Source organism: Camelus dromedarius, chromosome 28 (genome assembly GCF_036321535.1).
Source record: "Camelus dromedarius isolate mCamDro1 chromosome 28, mCamDro1.pat, whole genome shotgun sequence".
Lineage (NCBI taxonomy): Eukaryota > Metazoa > Chordata > Mammalia > Artiodactyla > Camelidae > Camelus > Camelus dromedarius.
The window spans coordinates 10,047,865-10,060,644 of record NC_087463.1 but is presented as its reverse complement, the minus strand read 5'-3'; the positions used below and the strand labels follow the sequence as shown (position 1 = coordinate 10,060,644).

The 12,780-nt window shown below is 43.8% G+C and overlaps 1 long non-coding RNA gene across 1 annotated transcript in view; it reads right to left on the bottom strand.

Moving 5' to 3' along the window:
• The window catches only part of LOC135319511 (uncharacterized), a 120,072-nt gene that overhangs the window by 101,835 nt on the left and 5,457 nt on the right, over positions 1-12,780 (bottom strand). The window contains exons 2-3 of the long non-coding RNA XR_010378159.1: positions 9,924-9,987; positions 9,258-9,426 (exon numbers count right to left, since the gene is read on the bottom strand). This is a non-coding gene — a long non-coding RNA (uncharacterized LOC135319511). The remainder of the gene's footprint in view (positions 1-9,257; positions 9,427-9,923; positions 9,988-12,780) is intronic.

Below are 12,780 nucleotides of genomic sequence, written 5' to 3'. Positions count from 1 at the left end.
TTGATTCATCAATTATTAAGACCTGGCGCTTGATCTAACTTCTGCCCAAGATCTCTCTCTTCTATATGATGCTGAGGCCCACCCTCAATAAAGAATCCTACCTGGCTTTTTGTCTTTGGTAAATAGCAATATGGAAGAGTATAGGGCAACGCTTTCTCCTCTGGGAGGGGTATGTGTCACAAAGCTAAGCTGCTGATTTATCTTCCAATATGGTACACCTCCCCTGGAAAGAATCGCCCTGGTCTCATTCTGCGTCATCCCGGATTAAGTCAGTGAAAGGGAAAGAACGGAAGGTGTCTGGCTGTCCTGGCCCTCATTGTCACAGAAGGTGTATTCTAGGAGTTGACACCTATCACAAGAGCCAGCTGGGGTATACAGTGGTTTGGGTGAGAGAATGAACCCTGGACCATCCGACTTGCTTGAAGGAAGTCCCAAGTAGCTAATGACTCCATTGTCCTACCTCCATTCACATGGCAAAGCATCACACCTCATCATGTACTATTCAGGTCAAGGGTCATGGGAAATCCAAAGGACTTACCCTAGCTAAGAGGTTCTGTTCAGCGGAAATCAAACTGATGGATTAAATACAACTAAGTATTTTATCACGTGTAAGTTTAATTAAATGTAAAGTCTTTCCAAAATTTATGTTATTTTAAATCCAAAGTAAAAGGAATTGTCCATATTTCTAGTAAATGAGAAGAGAGGGGGTTCCTATGATCCCATGGGTCAGCTACATCATTTCACGAAGAAGTTATGGACTCAGATTAAATGCTCACACAACTGGTTATGAAGATGACACAACTAAAAGACGTACAGTCCAGAATTTTTTCTCAATAAGCATCACCTCCTGAGAGTCCTTTAGAGTTAAAACACATCCTAGCATCAGGATCTATGTCAGTGATCTTGCATCTATCATATTGCTGCCCCTTTTGTTCCTTATTTTTCTCTTGATCCTTAGTGGATTTGCTTTTTCCTTGAAACTAAGCTTTCAGAGGTTCAAATTTTGTCCAAAAACAAATAAACAAACAAACAAACCCAGTTTAAGCCATGATACTAAAAAAAATAGGTTTAAGTTATTTCTTTTAGAGAAATAGAGTCAGTTTACAATGTTGTGTCAGTTTCTGGTGTGCAGCATAGTGTTTCAGCCATGCAAATACATACATATATTCATTTTCATATTCTTTTTAACTATAGATTACTGCAAGATATTGAATATAGTTCCCTGTGCTGTACAGAAGAAATTTGTTGTTTATCTATTTTATATAATTAGTATCTGCAAATCTCAAATATTTTTAAGAGGACCTCTGAGTTTGAAAACAAAAACTTTTGGAGACTCACGAAATTGGTACCAACGCTGTTTAAAAATAGAATGTGATGTTTGCCAAGAAGTTAAACCAAAAATGTAAGTAATTTTTCTGCTTACACAAAAGTTATTTATTGCAGAATTTATTAACCAAGGCTGTGATGGATTTCTCTCTCACAGGAGAGAAGCTTCCTGGTCCAGGGCCAGAGAAGTGCCAATATCACTTTCCATCATCGCCTCCATCTCTCCAGTCTGCTCTTAAGCCCGAGGCATTCAACATAGCCATCAGCCAACAGGAAGCTTACCCCTGTTCCTCTCATATGCCCCAGTCCCACCCACTCAGCCTGTGTAATTTATGGAATCTTTGACATCCCATGGAGTAAGTTCTGGTTGTGGTTAATAGGAAATAATTGGGACAGGACTTGACTGCAAATTCTGAACAAGCCCAGCACCTCTGGCGCCATCTAGGGTCTCTGTGGAAACACGTTATCCCACAGGTGCTCTCCAAGACAGAGTTCTCATCCTATTCCCAGAAGGCTAAGGCTGTCCCATAGGGAACTGAGTACAGAGAGTGACGGATTTAAGACTCCTAATATCTTAGCATGAGCTGGGCAGCGTGGAGCCTGTGTTCTGATGCATCTGAGCCTCTCACTACTGGCGTCTCTCCCTGCACATCCCCATGGGAGGCCAGGCTGGGGGTCTCCTTAGAGCAGACTCAGCCTCAGATATCCACAGGAAGTGCTCAGCATCAAAATTGTGCTCTATCGAAATCCACAAGACCTGCAAAATATTCTCAGCTTCTGGAATCTAAGTAAAAGCAAGGCTTCACTAAAAATTTTATTCCCAGGCTGAGATGCTAGAGAGAAATTCACTTCCTCATCACCCTCCAGCATGAATTAGCAAGGGGGGAAGTTGCTTCCTGAACCCACTAATGGAGAGAGAGAAGTGTCAGGGCTGCATCAATAATATTTGAGCAGGGGCAAGGAGGCGTGCAACTATACATTCATGATACAACTGCAGATTAAAGACACCATGATCACCTGTGAAGACATCAAGACGGCAGTCATCGGACAGTGCCCCTTAGTCCTCTGTGCACCACTGTCTTCTCCCCCTTCCTCAAACCCACGTAAAGAAAGGATAAACTATATTAATTCACACTGGGGAGTGTGTAATTGTTGACTTACTAACCCTCCGGGAGGTATGCAGGATATTTGTCAATTATTACCACTCGTACTGGCGGTCTCTTTTGGTGGAACTTTTTTGATCAACTAAACTTTAAACTAAACTCGGAACCTAACAGAGCTGTGGTCCAGTTTTGTGATTTACTTCCTGTATAGAATTAAGGAATAAGAAAGATCATTTATGTTTTCAAAATTATTATTCAAAAAGAGTATCTGCCTGCCAAAACATCTGTCAGACTGAACAACTATGGAGTCGCAGGCTGATCAGTCACATCCTGGGGGGAGCTCGACTGTGAAATCAATCAGCAACAGTGGTAAGATTTAAAATAGAGGAAATTGTTTTTAATTTTTTTCTAGAATCATTTTATTGCTCAGAGATTGTAATGTGCAGACTTCCAGATAAAGTTTCTTCCACCATAGCTCTGGGTGTTTGAGTAATTTTGTTTTGTTTTGGCATCAAATTGTTGGGCCTCTTTTAAGTTCCAAAGGATTCCCTGGGTGTAAAAGGTGTAACATCAAAATATGGAGGACATTCGCTTTTTTTTTAATTGAGTAATAGTCATTTTACAATGTTTTGTCAAATTCCAGTGTAGAGCACCATTTTTCAGTTATACATGAACAGACGTATATTCATTGTCTCACAGTTTTTTTTGCTGTGAGCTACCACAAGATCTTGTATATATTTCCCTGTGCTATACAGTATAATCTTGTTTATCTATTCTACATTTTGAAATCCCAGTCTGCCCCTTCCCACCCCCCACCCCCTTGGCAAACCCAAGTTTGTATTCTATGTCTATGAGTCTGTTTCTGTTTTGTATTTGTGTTTTGTTTTGTTTTGTTTAGATTCCACATATGAGTGATCTCATATGGTATTTTTCTATCTCTTTCTGGCTTACTTCACTTAGAATGACCTCCAGGAACATCTATGTTGCTGCAAATGACGTTATGTTGTCAGTTTTTATGGCTGAGTAGTATTCCATTGTATAAATATACCACATCTTCTTTATCCAGTCACCTGTTGATGGGCATTTAGGCTGTTTCCATGTCTTGGCTATTGTAAATAGTGCTGCTACAAACATTGGGGTGCAGGTGTCATTTTGAAGTAGGATCCTTCTGGATATATGTCCAGGAGTGGGATTACTGGGTCATATGGTAAGTCTATTCCTAGTGACATTCGCTTTTTAATCTCAACAGATTTGCCAGTAAATAGGGGAAGGGGACTGCTCCTTAGAGATGACTTCCCAGTGGGCCATGCAAGTAGCCCTAGAAAAATAAGTGATGGGGACGGGGAGAGAGGACTCTCTGTTTCTCTGACTGTGAGGCTTGGGGCCCATGCTGCACTATTGGGCCTGTGGACCATTTGATGGAGCCAAGAGACTGGAGGAAGCCAGCCATGGAGGCTAGACCATAATAAACTCCTGCTTCCTAGGACAGGACTGGGGAGGTGAAATAAACTGTGGGCTGAAAGTGAGCTAGAAAAGATAATTTCAGAACCTTCTCCCTGTCTGTCCCTGTTTGTCTCATTTGTGAACGAATGGTCCATTTTGCAATCTGACTTGCCTCAGTTGTGATAAAAGGAACTAAAAGAATGAGATCCATCTTCATTCTGACTATAACTGTAAGAAATGTTGCCCACTTACCAGAAGCCAGCTAGAAAAGGGAAACAGTAATGGATGGAGAAGCATTTCAAAGGGAAGATGAAACTCAGGACAAACAGAGCTAGGAGAAAGACTCCACCTTCCCAGTGCCTTTAGTAAGGTGTCCTAGTCAAGGATCCCCCTCAGTAAGCAGTACCCAGGGTAGGAGGCCTGGCCCCCAGAGAACGGCCCTTGGGTTGTACCACTCTCTGGGGGCAAAATGAACATACTTTTGTGGGAGGATCCCCATCAATCTCACTCAGAGACCTCACCTATTCTGGACCAGAGAGGCTTCTCCAAGCGGGAAAGGAAGGATCGAGGGAACCACTCCTCATGTTCCAGAGCTCTCTTGCCTGTTGACTGCCTGTGTCCTGGAAATGAATTAGTCAACTGGATACTGGGTAAGATCTCCAACTGATGAGTCTTATCTGACAGTCCCATCCTGTGTGTCAGCTCATAGGCCACGGGCATCCGTGGGGGCCCTATAATGTACAAAGTTTGGCATTAATTTTGCCTAGATCTGCAGGGCAGAGGCCTAGGCTGCATTAGGTTATTTTATTAGAGACTCACTGTAGAGCCTAGAACTGCAGAGGAACATGAGAAAAGATGCATTTTAGGAAGATGAATCTAAGAGTTTTGGGGAACTGTTTCTTCCTGGAATTCTACCATCTTTTCTTTCAGAGAGAGCGAGAAAAACACTGTCGCTCTGAAACTGAGTCAGTCCGTGCCATGACTTATGTAGTGAACACTTTCAAGTCTCCAGTAATAAAGATACACTAAGGGGTCATCACCAGATACGACGGGTGTTTAGGAGATGTGCCCAGGAATGGAAGACCTAAAGTGGGGGAAATAAGGGAGAAGTTGACTATTTCTCCCCAGGGAAATCTCCATACACACAGACTCATAAATTCCAAATTGCAGTGGCTGTAACTCTTTTAATTGAGTTTTAAAGCACCTCTCACCCACAGCAGAGAAAGCCTGCAGATACGTTCTCTGCCTCCATCTTTTTGCAGCTCATGCCATTGCCCCTCCAGCTTAATGCTACTTCTGAATAAAAACTGGAAACGTCTTGTGTTGACATAAACATTACTCACAAAGGACTTGTGGGATGCATCACCTGACTCCACAGCTGAGTTAATCATCCCCGGCCCACCCACCCATGTTAATTCTGGTCCTCGCAGGCTACATTTTTTTTTTCTTTCTTCAGATAATTCAAATCAGATCATGACCACTAGTGACATTTTTAGGGTCAAAGGAGAAAGGAGAAAACTAGGGGAGGGAAGCAATGTGTGCAAAGAAGTGGGAGATTTCCTGGGGTGATATGAAAGAAAACAGAGATGGAAAACGGCGCAGGTTTAAATTCCCAAAGAAACCAAGGGAGAGGTGATGAATATCTCCTTTTTAGAAGCTCTTCCCCAATAAAGTGAAAAATCCGTTCTCTTTAACTTGATCCCAATAGGGAGACATCACCGAAGCTGCTTTCAACAGATGGAAACACTCCACCTGCCTCCAGGATCTACTTCTGCATAAATAGCTACTGTTTCTCATGTGTCTTGTTAATGTTTTCTGTACCCTAAAGTCCTGTGCAATTATACAGTGTATTTCCTTCTGGGAGCTTCAGGCCCTTTATAAAGAGCTTAATGCTTTAGAAAAGTGATTTCCTGGCTTCCTCCATGAAGTTTGGGTATTAAAGGAGCTGTCAGATAAAAACTGGCCTATTCTGCTCTCCTCTCTCAGACATCTCCTATCACAACCTTCTGGCCCATCCTCTCCTCCGCCATTGCTAGAAACCAGTATCCTGGGAGTGTTTGTGGACTGCCCTTGCCTCAGCTGCACTGAAAACCTCCTGCCGTCCACCACAGCTTCTCTGACCGGTGTTGAGGGGCGCACTGCTGCACAAGCAAACTTAAAGTAGAAGGATGTTAACCCCATGCGGTTTGGCCACTGGGGGATGTGAGCCAATTGATAGATGCTCTCTGTACGGGGCAGATCACTGGTTCTCAAATGTCAACATGCATAAGGATCACCTGAAGGGTTTGTTATTATATGATATCCTGGCCCCTCCCCATCAGACATTCTGATTCAGGAGGTCAGGGTGGGGCCCAGGAATTTGCATGTGTAACAGTCAAGGTGGGGCCACATGAGGTGGACAGCAATTCCGCCCTGTGGTCAATTCAGCTCCGCAGAGGCTCCCAGTACAATCAAGGGCCAGAAATGACTAACCCTTAATGAGCTTTTGCATTGCCTTCCCCCAGTCCTTCCCTCCTGTTTCCTGGGATCACTTCCCAAATGCACTTCCTAAAGTGTCCTTGTCTTGGGCTCGACTCTCAGAGGAGATGCAGACAGAGGCATGGACCCTTCACCCCCACTTGCCTTCAACCCTCCTACAGGATCTCACCTGGCCTTGCTCCCCTGGACAATGTAGGGATGAATCCTGCCTTCCTACTGCAGCAGTGAAATGCGATCAGAACTGACAACCTGATTTAGCTCTTCAAGCCAGAAGGGCTTCTCTGAGATCAGACAATGGAAGTCTGTGTTGTTGTTGCTGCTTTGTGCTTTTAAGTCAGTTTGGCTTTCTGATTTTTTTTTTTCTCTAATACCTCTAGTTGTCCGCAAGCTTTCCAAGACTTCTCAAAACTTTCCAAGGCTCCCTCACTGAATCAGAGAGTAACATACAGTTTTGGGGGCTTTAATGTTGCATGCTAGGTGCCCACCTGGCAGTCAGCCCTCTCTTCTAACTAATAGTACCTGGACATCTGCAATGTGCCCAGTCCCAGGGCATGAATGATGATTGCCTAATGCAGTCATGACTGTATACACCACTAGTCAGGACTAGGATATATCCCTGCCTCATGCTCTTTTCCCAGCCTTCCTGCTGCTGGTGTGTGTGGCCAATCAGAACTCAAAGGAAGTTTGGGAAATAACGGTTATCTCCATTGAAAGAAGGAGCAATCATACAAGGACCTTTTCATGTTCCCTCCCTGGTTGCCTCACTGATTCTTGCCTTTGAATGCAGGCCTCGCACCTGAAGCAGTGGCAGCCATCTTGCAGCCATGAGGTTGCAAGCACAAGCATGAAGGCCAAACTGCCAAGGATGGCAGATCTGCTTAGTAAAACACAGACTGCCTGGCTCTGGACTTTTTGTTTAATCAGCTAATTGAGGTTGTGACTCCTTAAGTCACCACTAGTCAAGTTCTTTATTTGCATTCAGAAGTATTCCTGGCTTACATGGCAGATTTGTATCCAGAATATATACAGAACTTCTACAAAGCAATTATGAGACAAACAGCCCAATAAGCCAGAAGGAGAAAGAAAAATACCATATGATATTGCTTACAAGTGGAATCTGAGACAAAGGACACAAATGAACTTATCTACAAAACAGAAACAGACTCACAAACATAGAAAACAAACTTATGGTTCCCAGTGGATAAAAGGAGGTGGGAAGGGATAAATCAGGAGTTTGAAATTTGCCCCTCTTGGGGAGGGATGGAAATGTTAGCTATAGTGATTGTGGTGGTGGTTTCATAGGCGTATACATCTATCAAAATTCACCCAATTGTACATCTGAAATATGTGTAGCTTACTGTACAGGAATTACATCACAATAAAGGTGTCAAAATAAAAAACAGCAGTAAATTGTCTCCAAATTAAAAAAAAAATACAGGTGAAAGATTTTAACAGGCACTTCACAAAAGAAGATACACCAACAGACAACAAACCTACAAAGAAGAGGCTCAGTACGACGGCTCATTAGAGAAACGCAAATTAAAACCACAGTAAGAGGTCACGACGCATCCACCAGAATGCCTAAAAATGAGAAAGACTGACACTACGGGTCTCAACAAGGGTGTGGAGTAAGTGTGGCTCTCTCCGTGGTTGTTGGGGGTGCAAAATAGTGCAGCCACTTTGGAGGACCAGTGGCAGTTGCTAACAGAGCTGGATGCCTGCCTCCACCGTGGGACAGTCTGAGCCAAACCGCAGCCCCCGGACCACAAGCACTCATGGTTTAGCACTGGTCACACGCAGCCCTGGACGGGACGAGCCCACCGCTCCAGGGGAACCAGACCCTCCCACTCCCAGTCTCACCCATTCACGTTGCCTCCTCATGTTGCATCTTCCGTCCTTCATCATTTCACGTGTGACAGCCCCAAACGAATTCACAGAGAGCGTTCTTATCTAACAGACAGATGTAACCCTTTGGGAACCCCCAGTTAGGTATTTAGGCTGACAGCGTTAGATGTAGTTATGGAGACGGGAAGTAAAAGTATGTTATATCAGAGCTTCTCCGAATAATCTAGGACTTGTGATAAACATATTACTTTACAGCCTCATAACACCTTACTACATAAATATGCATTTTATAGATTATAAATAAACATCTGTTGATACGAATTGATTTTACAGTTAAGGCCTCAGAGAACAAATACTAAGATTTATAGGTAGCTTTCCTCTGTGCACACGTTCACATGTACACATGTACACACACACACACACACACACACACCCCTCTCATTCCTCCTGTCCATGTCAAAGCAGAAAACGCAGCAAAAAAAGGGCAGGAGTGATCCAACAGAGGGAAACTGTTGATGATGCTGGAGCAAGAGAGTACAACTGAAGGCAAGACGTCTTGGAGGAGGGTGAGGGCAAGGAACACAGCGCCATGTGAAGGGTCTGCACTGCGTTGTCCATTATAAAGGGAAAGATGGCTCAGTAAAAGGGTATATGTGAGTAGGTCAGTATATTTGGTGGTGGGAGCACGAAGAGGTCCCCTCTTCATTGCTTCTATTTTCTAAATAAAATAAGAAGCCAAGGCACTGACTGAGTGTGAGTTATGGGGAGGAGATGTTTGAGGTTTGAAGAACAGAGAAAACGACATCTGAAGACTGAGAATGAGTTACCTGGGGAAACAGAGCAGGACGTCAGGGTAGTTCCAACAACCCCCTGGAGGCTAGTGGTCCGGATTCAATTAAAATCCCTCAGTGTGTGTATTATTTGAGATTAAATATGGTTGTGAGTATCGTGTAAATACAGAATAGCAATGCATAAACCACATGGTGTGTTACTTTTCTATTACTGACGTTACAAAGTACCGCAAACGTAGTGGCTTAAAACAACGGAAACATATTAACTTACGATTCTGTAGGTCAGAAGTCCACAGTGGGTCCTGAGGGTCAAAATCAGGTGTTGGTGGGTCGTAGTTATTTCTGGAGACTCTGGAGGAGAATCCATTTTGTTGCCTTTCCCAGCTTCTGAAGGACGTCTGCCCTGTTTATCTTGTGTCATCTTCCTCAATCTTCAGAGCCTGAAACATGACATCTCTCTGACTGATTACAGCTGGGGAAGTTCTCAGTTTTAAGTTCTTCAGTACAGGAGACTGAATTGGACCTCCTGAATAATCCAGGCTCCTCTCAGCATCACAAGGCCCTTAATTTAATCACCTCTGCCCAGTCCCTTTTGCCGATGTAAGGGTACAGATTCATAGACTTTTGAGATAAGGATATCTTTAGGAACGATTATTCTGCCTAGCACACCAAAAGAGAAGTTCATTTCTCTCTTGTAAGGGGTCCAGAGATAGGCGGTCTAGGCTTACATCACACTATGACCATCACGATCATTAGGACTCACACTCTACATCCTTAACATGCAACCACATAGCCCAAAACAACTGTTCAGGTGCCAGCCTTCACATCCACATTCCAGACAACAAGAGGGAAAAAAATTAAAGAGGTTCTCTCACTCACACACATACCGTTTCTTTGTAAACATTTCCCTAAAATTTCATAAAACAGCTCTGCTTACATCTCAATGGGCAGAAGTTTCTCCATGCAACCATGAATCCAGCTAAAATTCAGGTGTGATTCTCCTAAAGGAAAAAAAAAAAAAGAGGAGAAAGGGTTACTAGAGTCGAAAATTAGCAAGCTCTGTCACAGCATTGCTGGTTGGTTTCGTCTCACCTGATCTCAAGCTTGCCATTAGATAGAATCAGGGTTAAGGTTCTGCCAGGCAAGCACGTAAGAGGGAGAAAGATCAAGAGAAGCTGATGGTGTACAAGGAATGATGATAACAATGACCCATGGGGTTCAAGTCCACGAAGACAATAAGCAACAATAAAGGAGACACGAGAAAGGTAACCGATGGTGAGAAAGTACTAGGGTTATTACACTGGAAAGGGGTGGTTTGGAAGTAGTGATAAGAAGCAAGGGTGATAAGGAAGGCAAGCGCTCTCCTTCCAGGCCCCGAGGACTGAGGAGTGTAGGAGGGAAGACAGCCACCTCTGGGGACGGATGAGGATAAAGATGTGCCCTCGGGAAAGAGCCCAATTTCAAAGCAAGAAGGTATAAAGGGAAAAATCTTTGAAAAGGTTGAAGATCTAAAGGTCTTTTATTATGTCCGAAATGGCCATATGGCTTAGTTTACAAACAAAGGGGAATTCTATCAATAATTACACAAGACCACAGGCAACAACTGGGACTGTCCCAAGCAAACCAGGATGTGCTGTTATCCTACGTATGACTGACTGACAGTGACACCCCGGCTACAGCTGAAGCACACTGGACGCCACCATGCCCTCTCCCCGCCACCGGCCTTAGACCTGGAGTTGCTTCCACCATCTCCTGTGCTGCCTGGATGGATTCTCCGCTGCCTTCTCTGTGCTTCCTTAGCAAACGATTCTGGGGCGGGCGTATCTGATTATTGACTGAGCCAGAATCACAAGCCCACACTGGCCGCAAAGGAGACTAGGGAAGTATCTGGCCTCTGCAGTTTGCTACCCTGCCACCTTCTCAAGCAGGAGGAAGATTCTGTCCCCTCCCGTGACTCATGAGGTGGGGGGTTCCTCAAACAAACCTGGTTTCAGACTCCAGGAAGTTAAAAAAACTGTCAAATGTCCTCTTATGTCACCAGTTCCTCCTCCTCGACTGAGGCCTTGAAAAGCATCCTTTGGGTCTTTTTATTTAATCTTATAAGACAAGATTAGGCCTTCAACTTGGGAACATTTGATTAATGATAGATTCTATCAGAATACGTTTACTACTAATATCACAACAGTCTCATATTGGAAGAGGTAATTGTGAGCCATAAATTCACTTTCTAAAATACTAACTTTATACAAATAAAATCCATTTGAAATTGATTTACTCATAGCCACTGACATTTTCTAATAAAATATGGATGATTTAAATTATTTTTAATCGGTGTTACAGAAGGCTTGAGGTTTTCATGAGTTTTCCCATAAAGCATGTGATGACTTCATGCCTCCCTGTCTGTCTACGAACTGTGTGGCCTAGGCTTCTCCCTGCCCGGGGCACACCCTCTAATCAATGCTCCTGGGTGAGATACAACAGTCCTCCCTGACCACAAACACACATGGGGGTTATTTTTTTTTAAACACTGGTATCTATTAACTATCAAGGTTTATTTGGCACAATATTTGCAATGAAGAATTCCTTTCAAAATAATAACAAAATAACAATAATAATACCAGACCAGATACTTCTGGCTGATCAGTATCACCCCTCATTGTCTCCCTTCCCTCTTATCCAGCCTATAGTGCCAGAGCCCTGATAGGGAGTGAAAACGGGGAAGTAGCAGACGTGGGTTTACGTTTTGGGCTTTTGCCGTTAACTTGCTGTGTGATCTGAGATGAATCAAGTAACCTCTCTGAGCCTTCTACTGAAACCACCTTTAGCTCCATTGCCTCCTCTCCAGTTTGCACTTACCTAGAAAAACCCCGATCCTTGTCAAACTGAAATATCTGTATGCCTCAAACCTTCTAACAGCTGAATGTTTCCAGAGGTGGGGGGTGGGGGAGAAACAGATGTATATTACGTCAAGTCACCTTAATCTAATGACATAAATCCTGATTAAGCACTAGACACTGAATCCTACTAAAAGGCCCCAGTAATTTCCCCTTACAGTCTCCGGAGATACTTCACATCTTTTCTCTATCTTCAGCTCTCCAGTGCATGTCCCCCAGTCACTAACCTCACTACTTGGTACCTCCCCGCAAAGGCATTGAGAGCCTGGAAGCTCTGAGACAGAAGCACCTGCATCTCCCCCCCCCCCCCCTTGAGATCCACCTGACCATGTAAAGCCACCTGAACACGCCTCCTTGTTCTCTTCCTCCTTTCATTGTCCCTCCTCCCATCAGAGGCCAGCTCCTACACTTGTACGTGTGACATCACTGCCCCTTGCCGCTCAAGGCCTTTGCCCCTGCAACTGTCCCCTCCTCTGCATCATTATTTTCCCTCCTGCCTGACTCATTCCCAATATACACATACGCTCTAGTTTAGTCTCTTAAAAAAAAAAAAGCAAACGAACACTTTTGTCCAGGTCCCACCCACTCCAGACATCCACTCCATTTCTCTACTGAATTTCAAGACACAACCACACACTCTGTGCTAGACCTTCTTCAGGGGAATTCAAACTATGAGGGAGGATTTTAGGAATGGGCAACTCCTGAGTCTATGTCCCCTAAATTCTTCCTCCCTCAAGTAGTAAGTCAGAAATCCCAAAGACCTTTGCAGTAATGCTTTTGTTCCTGCTAAAAGCACACCATCAGACTTTTTTTCCAAGTTTTCTGGCATTTAGCCCTTGAGTAAATGAAGTCTCCAGTATCATGTTCCTGTGGGTAAGAAGAGGAAATGCATGAGAAATA